The sequence below is a fragment of the Rhipicephalus sanguineus genome, chromosome 9 (assembly GCF_013339695.2).
Source record: "Rhipicephalus sanguineus isolate Rsan-2018 chromosome 9, BIME_Rsan_1.4, whole genome shotgun sequence".
Classification (NCBI taxonomy): Eukaryota; Metazoa; Arthropoda; class Arachnida; order Ixodida; family Ixodidae; genus Rhipicephalus; species Rhipicephalus sanguineus.
Window position 1 is genome coordinate 9307183 of NC_051184.2, and position 26107 is coordinate 9333289.

Below are 26107 nucleotides of genomic sequence, written 5' to 3' on the forward strand. Positions count from 1 at the left end.
CGGGCCCCATATAAGCGTTGCGTACGCTCGAGCCATTTCCGCCTCGGGCTCCATATAAGCGTTGCGACCGCTCGCGGCCGCATATAGCGGGCCCAATCCGTCACCGCAGAATTTGTCACGCTTAATGGCGATCGAAGGGCCGCTTATATGCAGTACGTTGTGGCGGAATAAAAATGGGCCGTTTATGTGCCGGACGTTATACGGTACTTGAATAAGAGTGTGGAGATGCTTGCATGGCCAGAGAAGGCGTTGGCATGACAATACGCCCAGCACGGTACTACAGATAACAATAATGCGCTGGAAGGCTCTCATACGCTGTACACATCCACGTGACGTAAACACGTGATGAGCACAAACACACACAGTATCAGAGAAAGAGAGAGCACAGGGCGAGAGCAGCACTCGTCCTATGCTCTCTGTTATACGTCTTCGTATTTTAGCGCCGTATCAATCATGCAAGTATTGCATGATTCGTCTGATGCAAGTATTGCAGATTCAGGATCGAATGTCTTCTAAATTTGCGCGTCAGCACCTCCAGCTACATCACATTTTTTGCACTTGCAATAGCGTGGCTATCGTGCTTTCCGCACCACAAACCCACTGTTAGCGTCTTCTGTAGAATGGAATTGCGCTAGTTGGCAATCATGCAAGTATTCCAACTAGCCCATCTTTGCATTCTACTGAGGACGCTAACAGTAAATTTGTGGTGTGCAAAGCCCTGTAGCCACGCTATTGCAAGTGCAAAGAATGTGATGTAGCTGGAGGTGCTGACGCGTAAATTTATAAGAAATTCGAGCACGGCTCGAGCGGTCGCAAAGTGCGTATAGATGTATAATATGTGTCGCGAGTCGTGGCAGACATTGCACATATAACACTGTAGAAATGGTGCCTATGGCAATTTTTTTTTAAAAGCAGCAGCCTAGCGTACTATTCTATGCACTATGTCCGATTGAAATAATATAAGCGTTGGAATCACGCCGATGGTGGACATATAAGCAGACAACGTTATGAGAAGCACGTGTCCAGCCTAGATAAGCTGCTCGAAAAGAAGTGACCGACTTTCCGCACGTGCCCGTGAATCCAAGTGATGAGAGAAACAGCAGACAGCCGTCGAAGCAAGCAGAAGACCGCCAATGGTTTGCGAATGATCAATTACCCGGAAAATGCTCTCCTGACCCGCTGCCGAGGCGATAAAAGAAGTGAGCGGGTCGTACACAAAAAGCGCACTTCTAGGTCAGGCTCTATCGCGGCCACATTGTATACGTGCCTGGTCGTAGGCCTTTCTGGGAGCATTCAATTTCTCAGCAAAAATCACGGGCAATTGAAGAAACTACAGCATCGGTATCACGCGTTTCCTTGCCATAAACTGCCTACACCACAACAACACCAATTGTACATAGCTGTCATGTGCTTGTATTATTATTATTATTATTATTATTATTATTATTATTATTATTATTATTATTATTATTATTATTATTATTATTATTATTATTATTATTATTATTATTATTCACAATAAAAAACACAGATACAGATCAAATAGGGGGGGAACCGGCTGACAACTGCCGCCTTAAGGGGCACAACGCCTGCCTTCTCCTTCGGGAAGGGGGAACACAGAGGAAGGTAAGATAGACTTTACGTTTTCGCAATCATGCATGTCATGCGACAATTGACATGTTAACTGAGTGGTAATGTTTGTCCCTTGTAGTTCATCTCAAATCCTGTGCTATGAATCAGAACATACGACCCCATCAGCAAGCGTCCAACGAGGGCTAAGGTAATTGAATGGAACACTCGCGTAATTTTTGGGGGGTGGGCGGAGCTGACATTTTTCTTGGATTGTTACCGACTATGAATGGTATCTCTTTTTTTCTGAACACATAGCACTAGCGACATTGAGGCAAACACCCTCCAGACATCTGCGGTATTACGTGTTAAATGCACGACATGATCACGAGGCACGCCATAGCGGACGGCTCCGGAAATTTCGACCACTTGGGGCTCTTTAAACGTGCACTGACATCGCACAGTGCATGGGCCTCTGACATTCAGCCTCCACTGAAATGCTACCGCCGTGGCCAGGATCGAACCCGCGACCTTCCTCCAGACTTGATTGTCAAACTTTATGCGTAAAGCACCGCTCATGTTAATGACTATGTTTTATGCGGTAATAGCATTTCTTCAGCCAGCACGACAGGTTTCGCATGTGCGATTCACCTAAAGGTGCGACGTCAGACACACACAAGCTCTCGAGTGCCATCAGTGAAGCGCTTATGGTGACCGGATAAACAAATAAAAGAGCTTACAATGCTCAAACAGCGGTATTTCCATTCTTGACCTCTAATACCGAAGGCCGACAGCCTGTAGCCACTACGACGCAGGAGCATGCCACGTCAGGTGGAATATAATGTCTTTAAATGCACCGGATGTGTGCAGAGGCGTTCAGACGCCTGGCGCGTTTTTACAGCGCTGATGGCTTCTTCATGAATTGCGTTCGGGCGAGCGAGCGCGTTGGGACGCCTGGCACATAATTATTGGGGCTTTACGTCCCAAAACCACGATATGATTATGAAAGACGCCGTGGTGGAGGGCTCCGGAAATTTAGACCAGCTGGGGCTCTTTAGTACAGAGGTCTGTAAGATTTCATCGAAAATGCGGCCGCCGCGGCCGGGATTCGATCCCGCGACCTTCGGAATGCCGACGAGTTGCCGTTATGGCATTCGCACAAATAATGATAATTGATAAGCATTCAATTTCTTATGCACTTATTTTCTGTCCACAAGGATGACCGAGTTGAGAGATTCGGCTTGCCTCTTTGGCCTGCGTTGCCCCGCGCCGCAGATAAAACCCGAATCCAGTTGCACGCGGAGAAAGCGCGAGGTCGCTTCGTGACCCAGCGAAGGCGAGCTGCTTATCGGTCAGAGAGAAAAAAGACTAACGGTTTGATGTTTATCCCTTCCACGCGGCGGCGAGAAAGCCTCGTTGGGGCGCTAATCCCTGTGGCCATTAAGCCTACATAATCCGCTGCCCTTTGTGTAGGCCGCGTTTATCTTTCGACGCCAAGAGGGCAACTGCGCGGCCTCTAACGGACGCGTTGTATCGAAAGTGCCGAGTTAGCGGCTTCAGCGGGGCGTAGAGCTGCGATGCGAGGAATGATCTCGTTCGGACTCCGCTCGGCGCACCAACACGCCTGTGATTTGGTCCGCGACATCGTTCGCAGAGTATGCTAAGCTGGCGCTTATGTGCGCGGAAGTGGATACCGCGCGTGCCAGCGATTCGCAATGTCACCATTGTATGTGGGAAATAAAGGACTCGACGCTGCAGCAGCGACGTATAGTGTTATTAAGGCGAAAGCCTTAGATACCTTATCAAACCCGAAAATTGACCGTTGGCGTGTCGCGTTGGCGGCAGCAACGCGAGTGATTCAAGAAAATCCTCATCACGCGATGACGTCACCATACGCCGTCATCATGACGCCACAAACAGCCAGAATTTGTGACATCACCATGAAATCACTATTCCGTCGTCATGACGTCACATGATGACGTCATCACATGGCACTGTCGCTTTGTCAAAGGTGGGCGGATCACGGAGGCAGTGCAGAACCAGGTGAGGCGCAGAAAGCTTGCGCTGCCTCCAATCCTGGAGGCAATGAAAAACCAGGTTAGGCGCAGAACGCTTTCGGAGGGAGGCTGGGGGATGGTAAATACATCGCCTCAGAAGCAAATGAAGATGGCTTTAGCATTCGAGTCGTCTTAAGCTAATGATTCTCAGTTTTTTTTCCTTACACTTAGCACGTAACGATGTTCTTCGTTGCAGTCAGCGCTGAAATTAAAAAAGAAAAAAAAAAGCTACTGTAGTACTTTTTTATTAACTGATGTTCTACGCAACCAAATATTTTAGCAACAACCCTTTTGCACCAATGGGTGTGGTTCAATATGGCGCAGACGCTCACAATTCACAGCTAAACAATAACCCTATAGAAAACTTGTGGGGCTCACCACGAAAATACAGATAGCTTTGCTTTCGTTCCCTCGGATCTACAGAAGGAACGATAACAGGAAAGCGACATAGAGGCACACGATAGACAATAAGGCTATAGTAAAGCTATTGGACCAACCACAATAATACTGATAGTAATGTTTTCGTCCCCTCGATGACACGAATGAAAACCACCGGGTCGGTGGGCGATCGACCCACTCTTTTCACTGTGACCGACAACCGTACATACGTTACCCCACAGACGGACAGCCCCGCATGATTAAAGAAACGAGAAACCGACTGCAAAGCGTAACGCCGATTACAAAAGGCACAGAGAGCCCGAAAGGAGACAGACGTGACTGGACGCGACAAGGAGACTCTTTGACGACAATCGGAACGTGATCGAGTGGTCCAAGTAAACTACAACCTAGTTCCAGCACCCCCGTCTATACCGATAATGCTCTCGCGTGCCCCCCTGCGAACACGCACATACAACGTTTGCGCAAGAAGGCGGCGGCCACGCCCACAAGTCTATAGAAGAGCACACAGGCGTCCATAGGCAGAAGGGAAGTCGGATCAGATGGAAGTTTTCTTCTTTTCAGTGCAGAGTCGCATTGTCGTCTCATGATTAATGCAACAAGGTTGGTCGAGGGACAGAGTGGCGGCGGCGTCCGTTCGGAATCGGAACTACACGCCTGACTCCTTTTTTCAAGCTGCGAGTGGGATTGGCGCACGACAACTCGTATGTTCATAATGCGGACAGCGGAACAAGGTGTCGCAAGAGGAATAAGAATTGCGGATTAAGTAGGCACTTCGATTGCATCGTTCAATTTTCCAATTTAGCGGATGATTGATCAACGTCTATAGGTGGGGTCGTCTGGCAAATATTTATAAAATCAAGTATGCATATACACTCTAAGAAAAACTCGAGTACTTGGGGAGTATCTCTGCCACACAACTGTAATCGTCACCTGGCTTGCTGGCGTTTCATTTCTTGAAAACCCGGCTCTCGCCACTTTCATATCTAGAATGCCGTGTCACGCTGATAGCTCGCTGTTCGTGACCGGGAAGTGCTGGGGCCGCGGTGATAACGCAAGCAAAACACGCGAGGTCAATGAGGATTATAGTTGTGTCGCAGGAAATACTCCTCAAATGCTCGATTTTTTCTTAGAGGGTAATGCCATAACGGGAAGGTGAACCGCTGCATAGAAAATAAAAATTCCGGGGTTTTATGCTTGAAACCTATGAAATAATCAAGAGGCCCACCGCAGTCAGGAGTCTCTGAATATATTTAACCGCTTGGGCTTGTTTAACGTGCATCTATACCTAAGCAATCGGCTCTTTGTTTTTCTTCTTCTGCCCCCCATCGAAGTGCGGTCCCCACTGTGGGGAATCGAACCCGAACCCTTTGGTCTTAGCAGCGCAGCACCTTATCCGCTGAGTTACAATAGCGGGTAGCTCTGCTTGGGCCGATGGCAGTCTTCGAGCCACGCAGCATTTAGATGTCACGATTCCTTATAAGTACGCGCAGAATGATTTGACTGCAGTGCAAATTTAAGTGACTGAGCAGAGTATATGTAGACACATCTATGGGCGTGAGCGGTTTTGGTTTCACATGTGGCAAGACTCTTCAGGCCTTATATAAAAACATGGTGATCTCAAGCGTCTCAGGCTAGGCCAAGTGCGAGCAAAGCTGTTTTAGAAACGTCAGTAGACTTGTGGGTGCCATCCAAAAAAAAAAAAAAAGAAAGAAAGAAAGAAAGAAAGAAAGAAAGAAAGAAAGAAAGAAAGAAAGAAAGAAAGAAAGAAAGAAAGAAAGAAAGAAAGAAAGAAAGAAAGAAAGAAAGAAAGAAAGAAAGAAAGAAAGAAAGAAAGAAAGAAAGAAAGAACTGATGCCAGGAATAATAAAGTAATGTTCCACAATAACGGCCCAAATGTATCCTAAGAGTTGTGGAATACAGACTACGAGGAACTACACTTCTGTCGAAGATAGTTCCTAGCCAACAGCGAATGGCCATAGTGTGCGAGTCCGAAAGTGTACGCTTCTGGAGACAGTGTAGATGTCAGAGCATCGGTGCAGAGCACATCATGCGCATAAAGGAGAGCAGATGTATCCGTTTCTTGTTGGCGTAGTCGCACGGAATGGCCATGGATCCCGTGCCGTACTACATTGTTGGTTGTCTTGCCAAGCGATGCATCGTTCACGCTGGCTCGGTATGCATCCACACACCCGAATGACACCGCGCTCGCACCAAGCGTTAGCTCAATGGGATTTGTTCGGGAAACCGGAACACGTTCGTTTCCTTGGAAGCTCGTCAGGGTCATCGTATTTGCGAAATGCAAAAGAAAAGAAACGAACAAAAAAGGCAAGACGAATAACGGTATGCATTACCCTGTGCTGCACCTTCCCACAAGAAGAAAAAAAAAGGAACAGCATGATAGAAAACACCCCAGTATTTCCAGATGCCTTTCACGTATCCTTATCGCAAAGGTCAGTACACTGTTCTCCGTATTCTTTAGAGAGAAGCTCCATCGATTTTTTTTAGTTTTCTTTGGGGGCTGGAGGGTGGGTGTAGGGGGATCCTATATGGGTTCCGGAAAGTGTGTTGCTTTAATAATTCAAGCTAAACATGCTTGGATTCACTGAATGAATGCCCTAACTCAGACGCCCGCGCTAACAGGTAAACAATAACATTCGTATTTCGCACTTTTCTTATAACTTTATGGTTAGCGACCTCCTTTCAAATCAGGATACACAAATCGTTGAAAGGTAATTGTTGCTGCGCAAGTTGCAATGGTTTTTATACATTCTGTTTTGTTGTCAAGAAATGCGTACACAATGTGCGGCACCCTCGTTGTGCAGTTAGCTCGTCGTGTGCCGATAAACACATCGTGTGGTACGGAATTCGTTATCTCTACTTGCGCGTTTAGTCGTGCGATGTCAGGATAGTGCGGAATTCACCAAACAAACAAAGTGACGGGACTGCAGTGAGAGAGAAATAACGACGGAAAGGAAAAGGCAAGATGGCGAACGAAGTCGGGCCTAGTTTTGCTACGCTGCGTTGAGGGAGGATGATGCATAAACAAGCAGTAGAAGATAAAAAAGTAAAGGTGGCAGAAAGTGAAGCTCAGGTACACGCAATTTTTGAGGCTCAGTCGAGTTTGATCGCTGAGTCCCGAACGTCAAGATGAGCATCTCGGCTTGTTTGTACATAAAGTAAGTGGAATAGCGTACACTTAGACAGCGACAGAGTGAGTAAGCAAGACGACAAAAGCGGTAGTGTCGTCTTGCCTACTCTGTCCCGGTCTATAAGTGTGCGTTCATCAACCTACGTCCCGAACGTTGTTTTGAATAGTAGCGAGAACACCATTCCAGTAACTACAAAAGCTACGTTGCAGTAAAATTGAAACATGCAGGAGTTGAAAAGGACGAAGCAAGCGCGTACCGGTTCATGATGATGATAATTACTGCTCGCACTGCCCGGCGCAACGAAAACCTTGAAGAGCTCAGCTCTTCAAAAAATTGCACATCATCTCCCCCTACGGGAAGCCATGGTGGGATGCGAAAGCATCGCGGGAGGTGCGCATCCAGTTTCCGTTTCTCTTATGTGACTTATGAGACAGTGGTGGTCGAGGCGTTTGGATTACCGCTTGCCGACGCTGACGTTTATGTTCGGCGGTGTCGCGGCAACGGTGGCGCCGTGGCGGTGGCGCTGCAACTAGCGCCGACGTTGACGTTGTTCATGGCGTTTCGCACACCGTTTCACAGAGAGAGAATGACGGAAGCACAGCGAACGCGCGCTTTCGCAGCCTTGCAGCTTCGAGATTCGCTTGCCGGCGTTGCCGTTTACGTTCAGCTTCGCCAGCGTCCATAGCGCCGTTGCGAAGGAGCCAACTCTCCCCCACTCCTCGCGCTCACGCGAGGAGAGGGGCGCATGCGCAGTACGGGTGCGCACGCCGCCGAATTGACACTGCCCCGTGCATAAGATGCTTTCGCATCTAAAACTCTCCCTTAGGTATCAAGAACGCTGGGAGAGGTTCGTCATCCAGTTTGCAGAGCTTAACTCAGAATGAAGGCATCAAGTTCCATCAAGGATGATACATTCGAAATTGTGGAGTTACAGCTGGCGCAGTGCCGAAAGTCACAAAGTTGATGTATGAGTTCAGCTTGATAACGACACAAGGGATCATCTTGCTTGATGAAGAAAAAAATGTAGAAAGACTGCCCGCATTTGCGAGGTTTGAGAGTTGCCTCGTTCAAAAGGAAGGAAGGAACGTCTGGTGGGTTCCTTTCGGTGATACAGAAGTCTTGGTGGGTAGCCCGAGGCACAACACTGCAAGTATCAGCCAGCAATCAGAAAAAAAAGAGAGTAAGTTAAGCTTACGGGCTTTCGCTCCTTCATTCTCATTTGCAGCACATACGCAGCCAAGAATTAAGGCGCCTAAGCTGGATTCTCTCTTCCTAATGAGAAAACAATCGCGAAGTTCGCGCCCGAGGACAAGCTAGCTGGCATATTATAGATTCTCATTACCACGGCCCCCGTTATTAGCTGCACGCTAACGAACTCCTGAAATGAAACTGACGGGCGGATTGGAATGCGAATATTTTTTTTCTCGCACATTCCCAGCCCACAGGAAGTGCTTCTTTCTATGGATTGCTGGGACTGCATCCCACGATCCGTGTAGGTTATGGATATTTCACAATCCGCAAAGTACGGCGCTCATTCGGAGCCCTAATTAACATTGCTAATCTAAACTAGAACATCGGTTCAGGCTGGTTACCTTTGCATTTTAGGAATATGATAACCTAGTAGCATTGATATTATGAAGTATAACGAACAGAGATGCTCGTTAGTGCCAGGTTGGCTCTAACCCAGGGCAAAATAGATCAATAGAACATAATGTTAACGTACAGGTTACCGTTTTTTTTTTTGTTGAATCTGAGACAATCAGTGGAAAACACGTGTCCAAATTCTGTGAGAGAAGAACTAGTTGTTGCGCTCATGATCAGCCGAAGAGGCTAACGATGTGTTCTACCCTCTTTACAATATCACGCTAAATACGTACAGAATATGCTGTAAATTAGCCGCCCTATGACTGGAGAAACAACGCTATGTTTATACTTGTTTGTCGAAAGGAAATGCAGCGCTACCTTTTTCTTTCACTGAATTTTGTGAATGACTCGTATTATTAGACATATTTAACGTAGGTCAACATTATCGCCAATATTCGTATTTATAGGGCAGAGGTGTCTAATTCATAACTGCGCACTGCTTCAATTTGGAAATCTTTTCAATGACGAAAATTGTGGGACCGTTGCCACATCCCTATGTGACACCGAAATCTAGTCGTCATCTACAGCCGCTGTAGCAGTGCATCAGCCTCAAAAACAGTTCATCATCCTGCTTTACATGTTCATTCATGCACTATTTACCAACTCTTCCTCATTCTGTACCTAACTAAAAGTGGAAGTCAGCGGATGCAAACGCTGTATGCTATAGAGGTTGTAAGTACAGTAATAAGTACCTCATTCTATTCCCATTTTCCCTAACTCTTGGGTAGAGCAGCAATATCGACCACCGTATTGTTGCGAAACCTGTAAGTTTGCTTTTCATGCTTCTTTTCTTTCCTGTATCGTACTGTAACGTGCAACAATGCATCTCAGTTAGTGTACGAGTTTTTTCAGGATATTTGTGATAGTGTGCCTTGAGCGTGGATAAGTTATGCTATGCGTGTAGCAGTACATGCTCACTAGCGCGTGCGCTTGACTGAGATCCTTCAAACATGGCGGACACTCTAATGCAATAAAAGTGGTATCCTTAGATCCGCAATAGTTCTTCCTGGGCCATCCAACATTTCTTTCTAGGAATAAAAAATGCGAACCTACCACGTTCAATTATGCAAACACAAAAGATAACAGTCATCGCAGAGCCCCCCTCCCATCATCCCCACACCATACCACGTCACCCATTCGCCTGTGGTGAATGCCTAGAAGGCTCCGCCAAGAATTCTGGGCGATCCATCATTTCAGATAGTGCCTCGCGAGAAAAAAAAAAGCATACAAACGCTGGGGAAAGGCATCCGAACGAGAAATGACTACAATACGCAAAAATACTTTCACAAGAATGCGGGCGGTGTTTCCACAGAGTTAAAAACAAAAGACTCCCAGCCTGCGTTCCCTTGATCTCTCGCTCAAAGCCTGTACTGGCGAACACGCGCTCATGTGCGTCTGTGCGTGAGTGCCGCAATATTACGATTGCTAGTCGAATTGCTGCCTTTTTCTTTACATGTTCGTAACTCCCTTCGGCTGATGGGGAGGAAGAACCGGATCTGTTCTTGCCACTGACGTAAAAGGGCGGGGCGAGTCTGGGTGGATCCAGTGAGGAGAAGTAAACACGAAGCAAAAGGAAAAGGTTAGGGACGGGAAAGCGGGTGGGAACTGGAACGGATAATGCCCGGCACAGAAACCATTGCCCCGAGAAATCGTGGTTCCGGAACAATTCTTCAGGATCGCGCCTGTAAGCGTCGGGCCCGCTCCACCCCGGAGGAGCACCCGGTATAAGTTCGCACACGAAAGGCACGAAGCCCCGTTGCCGGTTTGCTTTCAGAATCCCGCGCCCGTGTTTCTTCGATTTTGTTACAGATGAAAGCGAGCTAGGAGAAAGGCTTAGACCAAACAGAGCGTCTCTAACGAGAGGAAAGAAAGTGTGGTTTATCCTTGTGTTTACAAGTTTGTGCTCAGCAAGTTACCGTAGGTGTTTCGAATCAGCAGTTTGTTCTAGTGCTAATGTTTGCAACGAAGGCCGGTGAAAAATAGAATGACTGAAGTGAAGCTTGGACGAATAAACAGCGCTCGAACAAGACGAAGACCAGAGGACACAAACACGGCGCTGGCTAACTATATTAACTGCGGAGCAGTTTAAAGGACCGCTCTGTCGGCGTCTCAGGTCTCATGCTGTTGTCACGCAGTCTCGCGTTGGCGTCACGCAGGTCTCACGTTTGATACACATAAACCGATCACGCTGCACGTTTGGGACGCCAGCGCACGCTTGAACGCCAGCGGCGCCGCTGTAGTTTGATAGTAGTTTGACAGTGAATAGGAATAATTAGTAGTGGCGTGCGAATATTCGTCGAATATTCGAATCAGTTAGTTTGGTATTCGATGTATTAGAAAGGCACCTTTAATATTTAGATTATTCCAACGCCCCAAAATGTGAAAACATGCTCAGAGCGTGCTTTTTTGGAACCGTAGAAGTTTGGAAATGTTTTATGAGCCATCAAAAATGTTTTATGAGTCGAAGTCGGCTTCTGAGAATTGCCGCGAGAAATAACACGCATCGGCTCCTTGACCGGCGCGATCAAGGTCATCGCACGCGGGCTCCTCGCACCAGAGGGATAAACATTTCGCGTATCGACACCTCAGACTGCACTACAACGGACACCGTGCACTGACTGCTAGGAACTTCGCGCATTGTCGGTGCCTCGAAATGTACGAATAAGAACATCGCGCTGACGCACGAAACCGCGGCTAGGCATTCGTACGTCGGCATCTCGGACCCCTCGACCAAGCACTTCGCATAGAGATGACCATCATTTTAAGGGATGAAACATTCGTCAACACTGGGAGTCGCTGGAGCCGACGTGTCGGCAAGCGGACTCGTATTCTTGGAGAGAGAGAGAGAGAAATAGACGAAAAGGAAACGCAGGGAGGATAACCTGGCGCGAGTGACCGGTTTGCTACCCTGCACAAGGGTGGGGAAATAGGTGTAAGAGAACAGAGAGAGGGATAAAGTGAACACACACAAACACACACACACACACACACACACACACACACACACACACACACACACACACACACACACACACACACACACACACACACACACACACACACACACACACACACGCGCGCGCGCGCGCGCGCATGGCGGTTTAGTCAGAGCCGTTCTGAGAGACCGGTTGAACGCAGAAAGCGCCGTAGCGCTTGCACAGCCTTTTTCTGTGACGTTGGGTCCGGTCGATGGCGCATGATTCTTTCTTCTGACAGAGTTCGGTCTTCCAATTTGTCGAACGCGTTGCAAAGTGACTGTCTGTGTGAACAATACTATGGACAGTCGCACAGAATATGTTGAATAGTTTCATCACTGCCGCAGTGGTCACATGATGCGGTCTCGGCCATTCCTGTGCGGCACGCGTACGCGTGCATAAATGCAACACCCAACCATAACCTGCACAGAAGGGTAGCGTCACCTCGGCGAAGGCCTGGAGGAATTTGAAGGCTGAGAGTTGGGTCCAGGGAACATAGTCGCGCATGCTTGAAGTGCGGCTCGTTCCATTGCGACGTGGTGCATTGACGAGCAAGCACGTGGAGCTTCCATGCAGCGTCAGTCCTAGAGAGCGGTATTATTATTTGACTGCTTTCTGTATGGGTTGAACGGGTAGCTTGATCGGCCCGTTCATTGCCGATAATGCCACAGTGACTTGGTAGCCACTGAAAATTGTGTCATGACCTTTCTCAATTGAATGGTGCGTCTCTTCAGCACTCTCAAATACCAGTTGCTCGTGCGGGCCGCGGCGTAAAGGTGACAGAAGGGATTGCAGTGCCAACTTTGAGTCATTGAAGATCGTCTATTTTTGTGCCCGTTCATGAGTAATGAAAAGAAATGTAGCGCTACCTGTGGTGTCGAATGTGTCTTCCTTTTGTCCTTGTCCTTAGCCAGCGCTGCCAACAATTATCATGCTATACCAAGAAGCCCAAAATACCACTCTCATTGTGTTCTTGAAGACTGTAAAGACAAGTCTGCTAGTCGAAACGGCGGCTGCAGCACACGCCCTGTTTACGAATTTTTCATCACAACCTTCCATCTTCCCCTGACTCCTGCCTTTTTTTTTGGACTATTATTTTAAGGTCAGTTATTGTACTATGTATGTCTAATTTATATATATATATATATATATATATATATATATATATATATATATATATATATATATATATATATATATATATATATACATATATATATATATATATATATATATATATATATATATATATATATATATATATATATACACATACACAGGGTGTTTCAAGAAATGTGTCCAACCTTCTCAAAAAATCAGGAAAATGCAATATTTGATTGCTGCCTTTAGAATTGGTTTTTCTGTAGTGGCACGGATTTTAAGATGGTTAAAGAAATAATTTGGGACTGTAATTAAAAATGTTACATTAATTAACTTTTTATTTAGTGCAGTTAGGTGGTTGTGTCAAATGGCAGAATTGAAGTTCTTCATGCCAGAAACCCAACCCAACTTTGAGATTTCGAAAAAGTGACATCCAGTAATAATTACGAAGTAATGAAATTCAACCAAATTCAATGGCGAAACCTAAACAGAAACATGAAAGAACGCAACTGCCATATTCTTCTGAGACGTCCAAAATGAGTGAATGACTTTTTCTGTAGCGCTAGGCATCTTAAGATGGTTAGAGACATGACTTGAGACAGTAATTAAGAAAGTTAAATTAATGAACTTTTTAATTAGTGGAGTTATGTGACTGTGTCAAATTGGGCAATTGAAGTTCTTCGTGCCAGAAACCCATCCCAACATTCATATTTCGAAAAAGCGGCCTCCAGTAATAATTACGAAGTAATGAAATTCAACCGAATTCGATGGCTTTCGCTATGAAAGCCGTTGAATTTCGTTGAATTTCATTACGCCACAACAATTACTAGAGGACGCTTTTTCGAAATCTCAAAGCTCGGATGGGTTCCTCGCATGAAGAACTTCAACTCTCCCATTTGACACAATCACCTAACTCCACTAATTAAAAAGGTAATTAATGTAACTTTCTTAATTACTGTCCGAAATGATGTCCTTAACTACCTTAAGATTCCTGCCGCTACAGAAAAAGCAATTCTGAAAGGCCCGAGCAAATATCGCATTTTCCTGATTTTTTTAGAAGGTTGGACACATTTCTTGAAACACCCTGTATATATGCCGTAGTTATCATGACACGTTGACTCGTACGTCGCCCACATGTGAGAATTCATCTCCAACATTACTGGAGACTTCTGGAACTTTATTAAATGCGTCACAGACATTTTCTTTTACGTCATAATGCTGTTCTTTGACATACGTGTGTATGTGTGTTTTATTTTTTTTCTGTGTCGTGCTATTTCTATGTTTAGCCGCAGTGTTGTATGCTCGATTCTTTAAAGAGCTAAGGAGTAGCCGGCGACTTATTTGTGCGCCATCATCTCATTCACATCATATCAATAAAAAAACGTGCCGACAGCAAGTACTGGTGGTACAATTCAGGCGCATATGTAGTCATGCTTGGTAACGATGAAAGCCTATAATAGTGAAAGTAAGCAACGAACGCCCATTTCGACAGTCGTATTCTGTTTTATTATAGCCCTAGGTATGAAACAATAAAGTAGTGTCATAGTTAATTTACTGCAATACGCAGGCTTGTTTGACCATATCGTCCTTGATGTCGTCGATGTCATCTTGCTCAAATAAATTGAGTCGCGCATATATGGAATAAAGTGGGCAGAAATGGTACTAAGCTGTCAGCTTGTCCTTCGCTTTGCGCAATCACATCGTGGCACTACAGCGAGCCATTTCAGTCGGAGAGCCCGCAACTCAACGACGAACAGCAGTAGCGGACGCCTGTTTTTCACGCTGGATCCCATCGCGAGCAACCCACGCAACCAGCGAGGCGAAACACGTGCGAGTGCCAAACAAAAGGGACGCTCCGTTTGCATGTCGCCGCCCCGACAGATAAGGATGCGTTTGGCTGCCTGCCATACGCGCAGCATGGGAGCGCGTTCAATGGGATCGTTAAGTGTGAGTAAAGGCGCGAGAAGGAAGAAGGAGAGAGAGGGTGGCAACTGTGGGAGTACAGGCGGGGTAATGTGCAGGCGACGGCGCAAACGGCGTGCGATATTTCTTGGGAAGAATTGAGTCGGAATCGAAGCGACGGACCCTCTAGCCACTGCGGCGGCCTGGCAACAATGGCGTCCTATTGCTCACTTCAAGGTCGTGGGTAGGAGACCTTGACAGCGCGGGTTCCCAAAGAAAACCTAAATAATAATTTGTGGGGTTCTACGTGCCAAAACGACGATATGGTTAGGAGGAACGCCGTACTGGAGGGCTCCTGGAATTTAGACAATGTTCTTTAAAGTGCACTGATATCGCACAGTATGCGGGCCCCGAGCGTTTCGCCTCCATCGAAATGCGACCTATGCGGCCAGGATCGAACCCGCGACTTTCGTCTCAGCAGCCGAACACCGTATACTCGCTATACCATAGCGCCGGATTGAAATTTAAATTTAACAGGAGCGAAGAAAGCGAAATATCTTAACGTCTTACATGCGAAACCCAATGTCCGATACCTTGAAATAATACTTTCACGTCATGATTACTTCAAAAAATCGAAGAAAAAAACATGTCTCACTTGCCAAAATGACAATAAAGTCATCACGAGTTCCTTAGCACAGGACTATGGATTCATTTTGAACAGATGGTAAAAAATTTCGCAGCGCGCTGTTGCATGTCCCAGCTACCTCGCTAGCCATCGAAGAAGATGCGAGCTCACTCCCGATTTTGCGTGTGGCTTCTGCACTGTTATTGACTGCCAGTGTTCCCGTTCTGTAAAACAAGTTGAAATTCAGCGCCCGTCTTGTCTTTCTTTCTCTAGACAGTTCGTGGTTATGCGCTGCTTATACGTCAAATAATGTTAAAAGTTATATGATCTGGTAAAAAATAAAAGTCCAGTGCCTGGAAAGTTATAATAACTGAATAAACATACTTACCCAATATGGCTTTCCGTATGACAGCCGCTGCATTTACGAGATAGCTTTTATCTCAGCGTAAAAAAAATGTTTTTAAATCGTAGGTTTGTCTTACGCGGAGTTTTTTTAGGACCCGCTCATACTGAATCAGTCAGTTGAGTACTCCTATGAACGAATTAAGAACTTACAGTAAATGCTTTAAGTTAAAGTGTAAGTCACTCTGTTGTATAAGAACATGGCCAATTTAGAATATAAAAGAAGCTATATACGATGGCGTTCAAGAAAAAAAAAAGCAAGAAAAACGATAAGCAGTGGAAACTACTGAGGCGAAAACGCGACGTTCTTCTTCGAGTTTCCGACGTTGCTTGAGCAGTTGGCGTGCTGGGAGAGACACTAATGAGCGGTGCTACGAACTTCGTGCCCATTGTTTCCAGCCGGGCGAGCAATCCTGGCAGCACTCATTAAGACGCTCAATTAGAAAGAGAGCGGGGCAGGTGCAATCAAAGACGTGTGAGATGGGGCCACGCACAGACCACGTTAGCCGTCCCGGATGAAGAAATGTAGAAACACGAAAGCAGAACGGCGATTTTACCTCGGAGCTGAGCTGAGGCCATCTGGCATGACAGGGCATCGAATCTTGCCCGCGAGTAAGAAAGACGCGGATACAAAGAAAGATGGCAGTGTCGTGAGAAGAAGAGCTCACGTAACCGTGAGCGAGCTATATCGTTGCCGGTGCGTATTGCAGGGAAGCTGCGCATTTACCGAGCCACTGATGTGCCACTCTACGTCCGTAACGAGGAACGTCACAGTAGATATAGAAAAAAAAAGTGAAAGCGAGGCATGAGCGAAAAAGGAAAAGAAGGAAAACAGTGAGTCGAAGACGAAAGGACTGACCTAATGAAAAAAAAGAAGGTACAGAAAACAAGAGATAATTATGAGTAATGAGCATAAAAAATAATAAGAAATATATGTAGCGAGGCCTAGACAGAGACGCGTTATTGACGGTAGGAAAGTTCGTAAAAATTGGTAAATAAATGCCGAACGTTAAGGAGTAATAGGTCACTGGAAGATGATTATTTGGAGTCTTACGGCGCGTAGGTCAAACTTGGCCAATGAGTGACAAAGCAGGGGAGGCTAGAATACGGACTTAAGAACCCGGGCTAAAACGAAAAGATTGATAATCAGATTTCCAAGCCGTCTATGCAAACAAAAGCGTTTTGAAATTAACGGCGACCTTTCGAGTGTGACTAGCGATAACTCTTTCTATGCCGGAATGATAATTTCTGATTTCCATTTTTTGATCGCTTAAGTGTGTCCGGGCTTAGCCTCGTCGCTTCACAGTGTATTAAAAAAATGCGTTATCATTGAACTTTCGGGATGATAAAATTAGAGATTCAAGAATTCTGGAGCCCCTGAATCTAATTTTTATCATCCCGAAAATTCAGTGATAACGCATGCAGTATTGATACTCTATGCAACAGAGTCTAATATGTTTTAATAGGCTAGGACACATTTCGAAATAGGAGAGGAGGTCTGAGATGTTATTGTAGTAACAGCATAAAATTTTATTTGTTAGAGCGTTGCGAGCCTGAAAGCGCTATCTGCCGCTTCACATAATTATATGAAGAATAATGCGATGCTCTTTAGTGCGGGGCAGGGAACTTTTCAAAAGGCCGTCTGCTAAAAGGTGAGTGGCCGATTATACGCGATAAAAGGCCCCTGCGGAACATATCTATCACTGTAAAATTGACTTATTATCATCATCATCATCAGCCTGTCTACGCCCACTGCAGGGCAAAGGCCTCTCCCATGTTCCGCCAATCAACCCGGTCCTGTGCTTTCTGCTGCCACGTAATACCTGCAAACTTCTTAATCTCATCTACCCACCTAATTTTCTGTCTCCCCCTCACGCGTTTGCCATCTCTTGGAATCCAGTCAGTTACCCTTAATGACCACCGGTTATCCTGCCGACGTGCTACGTGCCCGGCCCATATCCATTTCTTCTTCTTGATTTCAACTATGATGTCCTTAACCCCCGTTTGTTCCCTGACCCACTCTGCTCTCTTCCTGTCTCTTAAGGTTACACCTATCATTTTCCTTTCCATCGCTCGCTGCGTCGTCCTCAATTTAAGTTGAACCCTCTTTGTAAGTCTCCAGGTTTCTGCTCCGTAGGTAAGTACCGGTAAGATGCAGCTGTTATATACCTTCCTCTTGAGGGATAGTGACTTATTACAATACCGTGGAAATTGAGAAGTGGCACAGAATATAGACGCCGCAGAGAAAACAAATCTATTGTTACGTGTATATATGTGTGTTTGTGACTGTGTGTACTATTTGTGTGTATATGGTATATATGTGATCATTGTATATACCATAATCACCGGACACCTGGAGTAGCAAGCCAGGCGACAAACCAGGCTAACCTCTCCGGGCATTATATTAAAGAATCTTATCTCTCTCTCTCTCTCTCTCTCTGTTACGTGTGAAAGTCAGAAAGAAGACTGCCATACTAGTTATGCAATATGAGCGCACGTGTGCTGTATTGTAGCCTGACTCGTCGATGCAAAGCAGAGTCGTCGTCGCATTGTATACTGCCGAATTCGCCCTTACTTGTATTATCAATGATATAAGGCACAATAAGTTGGTCAACGCATACACGCGCACACACACACGCACACGCACACGCGCACGTGGCATGTACTGTGTGCTTGTAAAGCGTGCACCGCCGCATGCACATCCTTTATGAGAGGAAGCAAACCTGCTGTGCAATGAAGCCCTCACGACGCTGGCCGCAGCCAATACCGGTTACTGCAGATGCCGGCAAGAGAGTAAATAGGCGTTGTAGGTTTATTCGACAATTTCAGAACTTTGTTCATTTGTCGTTTGCTTGTTAATTTACATTGACGTACTAACTGATTTTTTTAGGTAAGCGATGCGCCCGCAGTTTCGGTGCATAACGTGTGCTTAGAGCATGTTCAGAACGGTTCACTGTTTCTCCCTTAACTAAATTGTGTTCTTTTAATTCGTTGGGTTCCTCATGGACTTCTGTTTCTTTCCTACAGCTTTTTAAATCTTTTTTCGTCATTCCAATACTTTCAAATATTGCGGAGTATGCTTATCGGGCCAGTAAACAGGCTCCGATATTTTTTTTACACTTCCCAAACATGCTCGCTAATTAGTGCAGAAGGCCATGGCGATAACATTTTGGGAATATGACTGTGCTCCGCGCCGCGCAAGCGCTTCATTTCGAAGAACAATTCCCGCCCCCCTCTCCTGCGCCTGACCAGTCCTTTTAGCCCGCGCAGTGACGTAATCTCACCCACGGGAAACGTTACGTCACACCGACTTCGTCGATTGGTCCTTTGCACTACGAAACGACCCCTTGGCCCTGCGGTGATGCAGTTTTGACCACGCAGTCCACATTTTCATTTTCCTGTGCTGTCCTCTGCCATTTTGGTAAAGCCGAGACTACCGGGACAACCTGTATGACCAGAACAAAAGCCTCCGAGATCAAGAGGCGTCTCGCGACTTTACCGCTAGGAGAAAGGCGCATGCACCGTGGCGTATTTATTTACCTCGCCAATGTGGCAGTGCCTCTCCCTTTTGGCAGTGCCTCGCACCCCTCGCACCACGCTCCCACACCGCGCCGCCGCCACACCAGCGTTTGCTCTAGGTTTCCCAATAATGCACGCTTTTAGCACGACCGGTTGAGCAGCTGAGTAACCAATGATCTTTCGCAACCGGCAGGCACGTGCCGAATCGAAAGAGTTGATTGCGACGCCTAGCTGCTACCTAAGTAAGGAACATCTGTCAACTGGTGCAAGACCACAGTGCGCGTCGAAATAAATAAAGATAAATCAAGGAAAGAGGCCAGCGTCCTGCTACAATTCCGTTTGCGCAGGCGGCATTTCGCGTGACGAAATGGCTTCTGCTGCCTGGCTCCTCCATTGGCATGCAAGCTATGCCGCAGCCTGGCTGCGGCTTTGAAATTCAAATCGAGAATTTCGAGAAGAATCGGTGCCACGCCCGACGTTTAACATTGAGCGAAGAAGTCGAAAAGTAAAAGAACGCTATTTTTAAGTAAACAAAGGGCTCCGCCTACTGACGTCAAAAAAAAAAAAAAAAGGAAGCGGAGGTTTTTTATATGTAAAGTTCAGAAAGGTGTGTCTGCGGAGCATTCGCAAAAAATAGTGTGGCAGAAAAAGTTCCTAGTGCTTCTTCTGGAGTTTCCATGAGTTGTAATTTGATATAGCTGTAATACAGCAGTCTGCATTATTTACCAGAGGTAAATTCTAGGGCTTTGTGTCCTGAACGTGCAAGGTGGGTTATAAGGGACTCTGTAATTAAGGGCTTTAGTTTAAGCTGACGAACAGGGATCAATTTAGTCAAAAAAAGTAACTAAAGTAGTTTGAGAACAACAGCATCACTTCTTGAGTCGAAGACAACCAAATAAAACGACAAGGACGAGCTTTTAACTTTGTACCCGTTGAAGAAACAGCGCTATGTTCCTTCCACGCAGAACCAACCAGCGCCGGGTTTGATGTAACTGAATTAGGTACCGCCCATGTCAGCGAACCACGTCCAGTTTAATTGTTACGCACATCTGCAACGAATGAGCGTTCCCTTAAGAACAAACCCGCCTTACCTCATGCTTGCACTATTGCTTTTATGAAACCGTGTTTGCTCAGCTCGTTGGCTGGAGGTGGAGACACCGCCATGCTTGATAGTGATTGTTGTACTAACAGCCAATGAGCTGAGCGAATACTATTTCATAAGCGGAATGTTGAAAGTATGAGGTCAGGTTTACTAACTGTCATCAGTTACTGTATCTTATTTATTTCCAATACTGCCACTCTCAGCTGTGTGCGTAACAGATACATGTGCAAAATAAAGTCATACAGCGTAATAATGTGTTAACTTGGGCTGGTTGGTGCACACTAGAAGAAACGGGTAAAAACGCAGGGACCATACAAGCCGTTTGGCTCCTCCATTTTTGTCTCAGTCTACTTGTCTCGTCCTTGCATTGTTGCCCACTTCTAACACAGTGTGTTACAGGTTCTTGCTCGGTCATTGAGCTTTCAAACACAGAATCAAGAACCTTCGAATTGATTCAAGATGCCGTTAAATACTTCACGGTAGAGAGGCATTCTTAGAAGAAATTAAAAATCTTTGGAACAAGGGGTGTCGTTAGAGCCGACGTTTGGAAAAGCGGTCTTGTCTTCTTGAAGGCTGCAACAAGAAGACAAGTCCACTTTTCAAAACGTCGGTTGCAACGACGCCCCGTGTTCCAAGGATTTTTCATCTGTTCAAGATCCTGTCTTCCCACGAACTTGTACCTTATTTGAATTCTTAGAAGAATTGACATACGTATGAGTGCGTAAATTCTAAAGACCAGACACCACACTCGTTCATCGTATGCTTATTTTTGATCCAAAGTGCCTGGCGATGGGTTTTAGTTCAGTGGTACGTTTAACGTCGTCTGTGCTTGCGCTATTGGGCACGCGCTTTTGTTAGCCGCCTTCATAGAATTTCAGGTTCTCTCTTGTGCTTCTCTTTCACATGTTCCTGTTCACTTAAATATTTACAGCCCACCAGTCGCTTTTAATTTGTACCTTGAATCCTATCATGATCGAATGGAAATATCCTTGTTTCAGGTTGTTACCTTGTGCAATACTGGGAGAACTTCAACCCCCAGCAGTGATGAAAACTTAATTCGCTTTAGCCAGAATTGTAACAATTGAGCGAATACTCCGCGAAATCCAGCGTCGTGCTAAAAGAAAAGTGGTCTTTACACGGGTGCCGGAATTTTATACGTATATTTACAATGACCACCTGCAATTTACAACTGGAACTATTGAACATTCGCAACGGTGCCACAAGCCTAATGGATGACAGTCTTTTATACAATATTAAATCATCTGGGGGAAAAAAGAGTTAAGTTTGAATTTCACAGAAGAAGAGACGAGCTTTTTTTCCGACTTCTTTTACGCTTAGGAAAGTAGTTTTCACCAATCTCGGTTTATGCCAGTACATTAAAACCCCGCCGTGAATCCAGGATATAAGGAAATTACTATTCTGCGGCCGAATCTTTGGTAATTTTTGTCTATGATGAGTCAGCTACATTAACAATAGCTCTATTGGCGAAAAAATTTCACTCAGGAGGGCGCATAAATGCGAAACAAAATGCTGATAAAAGTATCTTAAGAACTATGAAGTCTGTGACAATAATTAAGGACTACGTGTAGCACATAAGCAATAGACATAAATATAAAATTTGACTACGAGCTCCAAGTTGTAACCTAAGAATTAAACATCTCAGGCGAGTGTATTTACTATTTGTGGTAGTACGAAGTAAAACATGGGATATATAGGAGTACGTAATGTTTATAAAAAAACGAACTTGCGAATACTTTGTACTTAGAATAGCGTGACAAACATTGTTGAAAATTCAGATTTTCTTAGGGCGGCCCTGTGTTAGTTTTCCACTCGTTTGATTAAATTGTTTTCTTGTCATTTGGGGATCATTAGCTCATTATCTCTCATCCGTGAATTAAAAACCAAGATGTTGCATATTGATGCATTTCACGTATTACCGTGCCAAAAAGCGTCAAATATGCACATCTGCAAAACAAGTGGCTATACGGGGAAACATAGCTGCGTGATTTAAAAACTCACACAAATTAAATACAACAAACAGAAACAAATACATTTCCAACTGTACTTTCTTGTGCCTGCGCCTGCACTTCTCAGTACTTATTAATCACCGGATCCAAGGAAACTGAACTTATGGGCAGATTATGTGAACAGTGTATATATATATATATATATATATATATATATATATATATATATATATATATATATATATATATATATATATATATATATATATATAAAAGAGATTGACAGGGCAATATGGTCCTCTAACATATAGCGTGCCTTGACGCAGCACTCGTACTCAGAGTTCAGAATTTCGCAGAATGCATCGCGTTCAGGGATAGCACAATACGATTTCAGCTTTTCATCTATTGAAAGCATTCGCAGTGACAGACGCACATATGAACAAAATGTTGCGTACCGTTTTCATGGCAAGAATTTCATTCGCTGCACTGAAAATATCCAATACAGTAAAAATACCAATGGACTCCATGAAAACAAACAGTATTGTCTTTTGCACATTTTTTATGACGGACCAACTAGAACTACAAGTGTAAATATTTAAAAAAAGCTCTATTGAATGAACAGTAAGCAGTCTTTATTTTCTCCTAAAAGTTCACCCGGCATGCAATATAAAGTAAAGGGCAGAGGAGGTGTCCAAAGGAATTGCTGAAAGGCTCACATTGAAACATGAAGGCTGCTGATGCGCCCAGCGGGCACCAATGTAGGAAGGGCTACAAGTAAACGTACAATGGCAAACAATATAAAAGGAAACACCGATTTCGTATTAAGTAATGATTACTCGTGAATGCCGGATCTAAATTTAATGTAATGGCTTAGAACAGGAACCTTTCCGCTTGACCATTTATTCTTGCGAGTCGCGACTATCTTTGCGCATGGCAACTGTATCCATCTCCTGTGGTCTCTAGGAGGCGGTTCCAGTGTTCCCTTTCATATTGTTCCTGAGTGTACATTTCGCTTCTTTTTTTGAAATGGAGATAAATGTGTTGCTGCGTGCTTGTTAAGACTCAACTATTGATGTAATAACGTTTCGAATGCATTCTGGTCGCTGGTGTGTCACCCAGGGATATGGACACGTCAGTCGTTTCGCGAGTTGCAACTTCCCACCGACATTATTGTTTTCCTGGGCTCAACAATAAACGCAACAAAAGTGCAAAACTAACGTATCGAAAACTTGCGCCTCAATATTACCAAGGCAGGATCAAGTTTCCCCTTGAGAAGTTGCATTGATCGGGCGAGTCCTGAGCCTTCCTACTATTTACAAGTGTAGCTGAATTTGAATAAAAGTAACAAATTATAATCCCCAGGGAAAGGTGGGCTGGCGTATGAGCATTTCGGACACATGTTTTTGCTCTTCAGATATGATTTTTTTTTCGCCGTTTTGCATTCATCTAGGGCGGAGCGCGCGGTGGCTGCAGAGAGATGGCGTGACATCCACCTGTCCCAAAATCCTGATCATGCCTTAACGAAGTGTGAAGGAATGATTCCGTATTGCTCCAACTTAATTCTCAATGACAGTTTTCCCTTGCGTTTACTGAATACATAACAAGCAAGAAATAATATTTTGTGGTACAAGCTTAAACACTACTTTGATCTGAGGTTATTTCCCAAATATTGTCACCGCATGAGCCAACGTTTAAATTTTCACGTTAGAATGTTATGCAATAAAAATATAAAAAAAATCTAATTCTGGTAGCCGCAGTGACATTATTTATTTATCTTACTTTTTGATATCTGTTATTACAGAGATTGGTATATAATATGTTGGGTGCATTACCAGCATTCTAATACCTCACAGTATGCGTTTCGTTTTATTGCAAGGTGTAAACAAAATCAATTTTCGAACAGATCGCCTCTAGGTAGCTTCTCACAGCCAGCAAAAACTTACAAACTTTTTATGCACTTCCACTTTGAAGTGAGGCATTCATTAGCTTATTCGTTCACTAGCCAAGTTTATGCATTGCATACGATTATATACTTCGCCGCTCAGTTATAAATTTAAGTGAAAATTACAAAATAATTTAAAATAGTGTAGGAGGGATAAAATATTAGAGCACTAGACAAATCTCTCATGACCGAGTCAGCAAAAATGTAAGCAGAATCATGAACAGGAGCTACAGAGGAATGGTGACAATATCTAGGCAAACAAAGCACCCAATTAACTATACAAAAAACAGAAAAAAAACAAGCAGCAGCGTTCGTAGTGGTCTGCTCCAACGGTGATAATTACACAAGCGGCGCTGTTTGCTGCTTTCTCAAAAGCGCTCTCATCCGGTTCACGCGACAAGAAGTGTTCCCCTGCAGACCTTCCTGACTAATGAAACTTCTCCGCTAAGGCCCCAATCTTCTCTTCTTTCATTTATACCATTATGACTGTTTAATTACTTGTAGTTGTATTTACTCTTTCTTTCATATTCTTCGTCTCAGAGTCTTCTTTCGTTCAAGCAGAACTTTCCTATACGTATGATCTCTCTCTCTCTCTCTCTCTCTCTCGGTGTTTTTTGAAGGAAAAGGAAGCAAGCATGAAAGAAAAAAGAACCAGAAAACGAGATGTGTCACACAAAGGCGGCACGAAATTCAGAAGCGCTGTATATTTGCCTCGCCCAAGTAATTAAGAGCGAAGTGTTGTTTACCACTCCCACGCAGTGACAGCGTTTATTTTTTAAGCGTGACGTCCCTTTCCGTTAGATCGAGAAAGCTACAAGCGTGAGCTGGTATAGAAACACTATTGCGGCAACTAAGGAAGGCTGTCGTCACCATCAATTTGCCCTGGGACTTTTAAGATAACGGATGCAGAAATAGACGGCAAGACAGATGGTGGCGACGCGGAAAACTTGCAACTTTGTTTGCGCACGGGAAGCGAATCGCTTCCCGCTGAAGTAAAGACATCCACTGCCGTGAGTCTAATAGTTGCAGGTGTCCACAGTGGTTACAAATGTTGCCTACAGAGCAGACTCCATGCAGTCTTAGCGCTCGTTATTCTTGCAACGTCTCGGCGCAGTAACAAAAAACAAAACAAACGGTAGTGCTACGGGACGCAAAACTATACTGCACGAATATCTTTATTTGGTATGTTTGGATTGGTGCCAGTCACGCGTCGTTTCGGCGTTTCGCAGTTCGCCTGCAGTGCATACGCCAAGAGTTTTAAGGTGAATCTTAAGTAAGAGTAAAGTTTCAAGTTTGTCACTACACAAAGGTTTCTGCATCTAATTATGCGGCACGTAAACGAAGTGTCTTTCCACGTTCTTGGTAAACATGGTAAACAGATGATGCCTTAACAAAAACAGGCAAGTGCTTCGAGAAACTCAGAATAAATGTGAGCACGAAAGTGTTTGTTTGAAGTTTTCTCGAGTGCCATTTGTTTACACTCGCTGTTTTCTTCAGCAGCTCAATGAAAGAAGAATACGACAAGCAAGCAAGCAAGGAAGTAACATGAAAAGAAATAAAGAATAACAATAATTTCTGGGGCTTTACGCGCCAAAGCCACGATATGCCTATCAGGCACAGTGTAGTGGAGGGCTCCGGAAATTTCAACCACTTGGGGTTCGTTAACGTGCACCTAAATCAAAGTGCAGAATATAAATAAAAAGAAAGAAAGAAAGAAAGAAAGAAAGAAAGAAAGAAAGAAAGAAAGAAAGAAA

The 26107-nt window shown here is 44.7% G+C and overlaps 1 protein-coding gene across 1 annotated transcript in view; it reads left to right on the forward strand.

Moving 5' to 3' along the window:
* The window catches only part of LOC119404339 (pyrokinin-1 receptor-like), a 343661-nt gene that overhangs the window by 173577 nt on the left and 143977 nt on the right, over window positions 1-26107 (forward strand). The window lies entirely within an intron of this gene.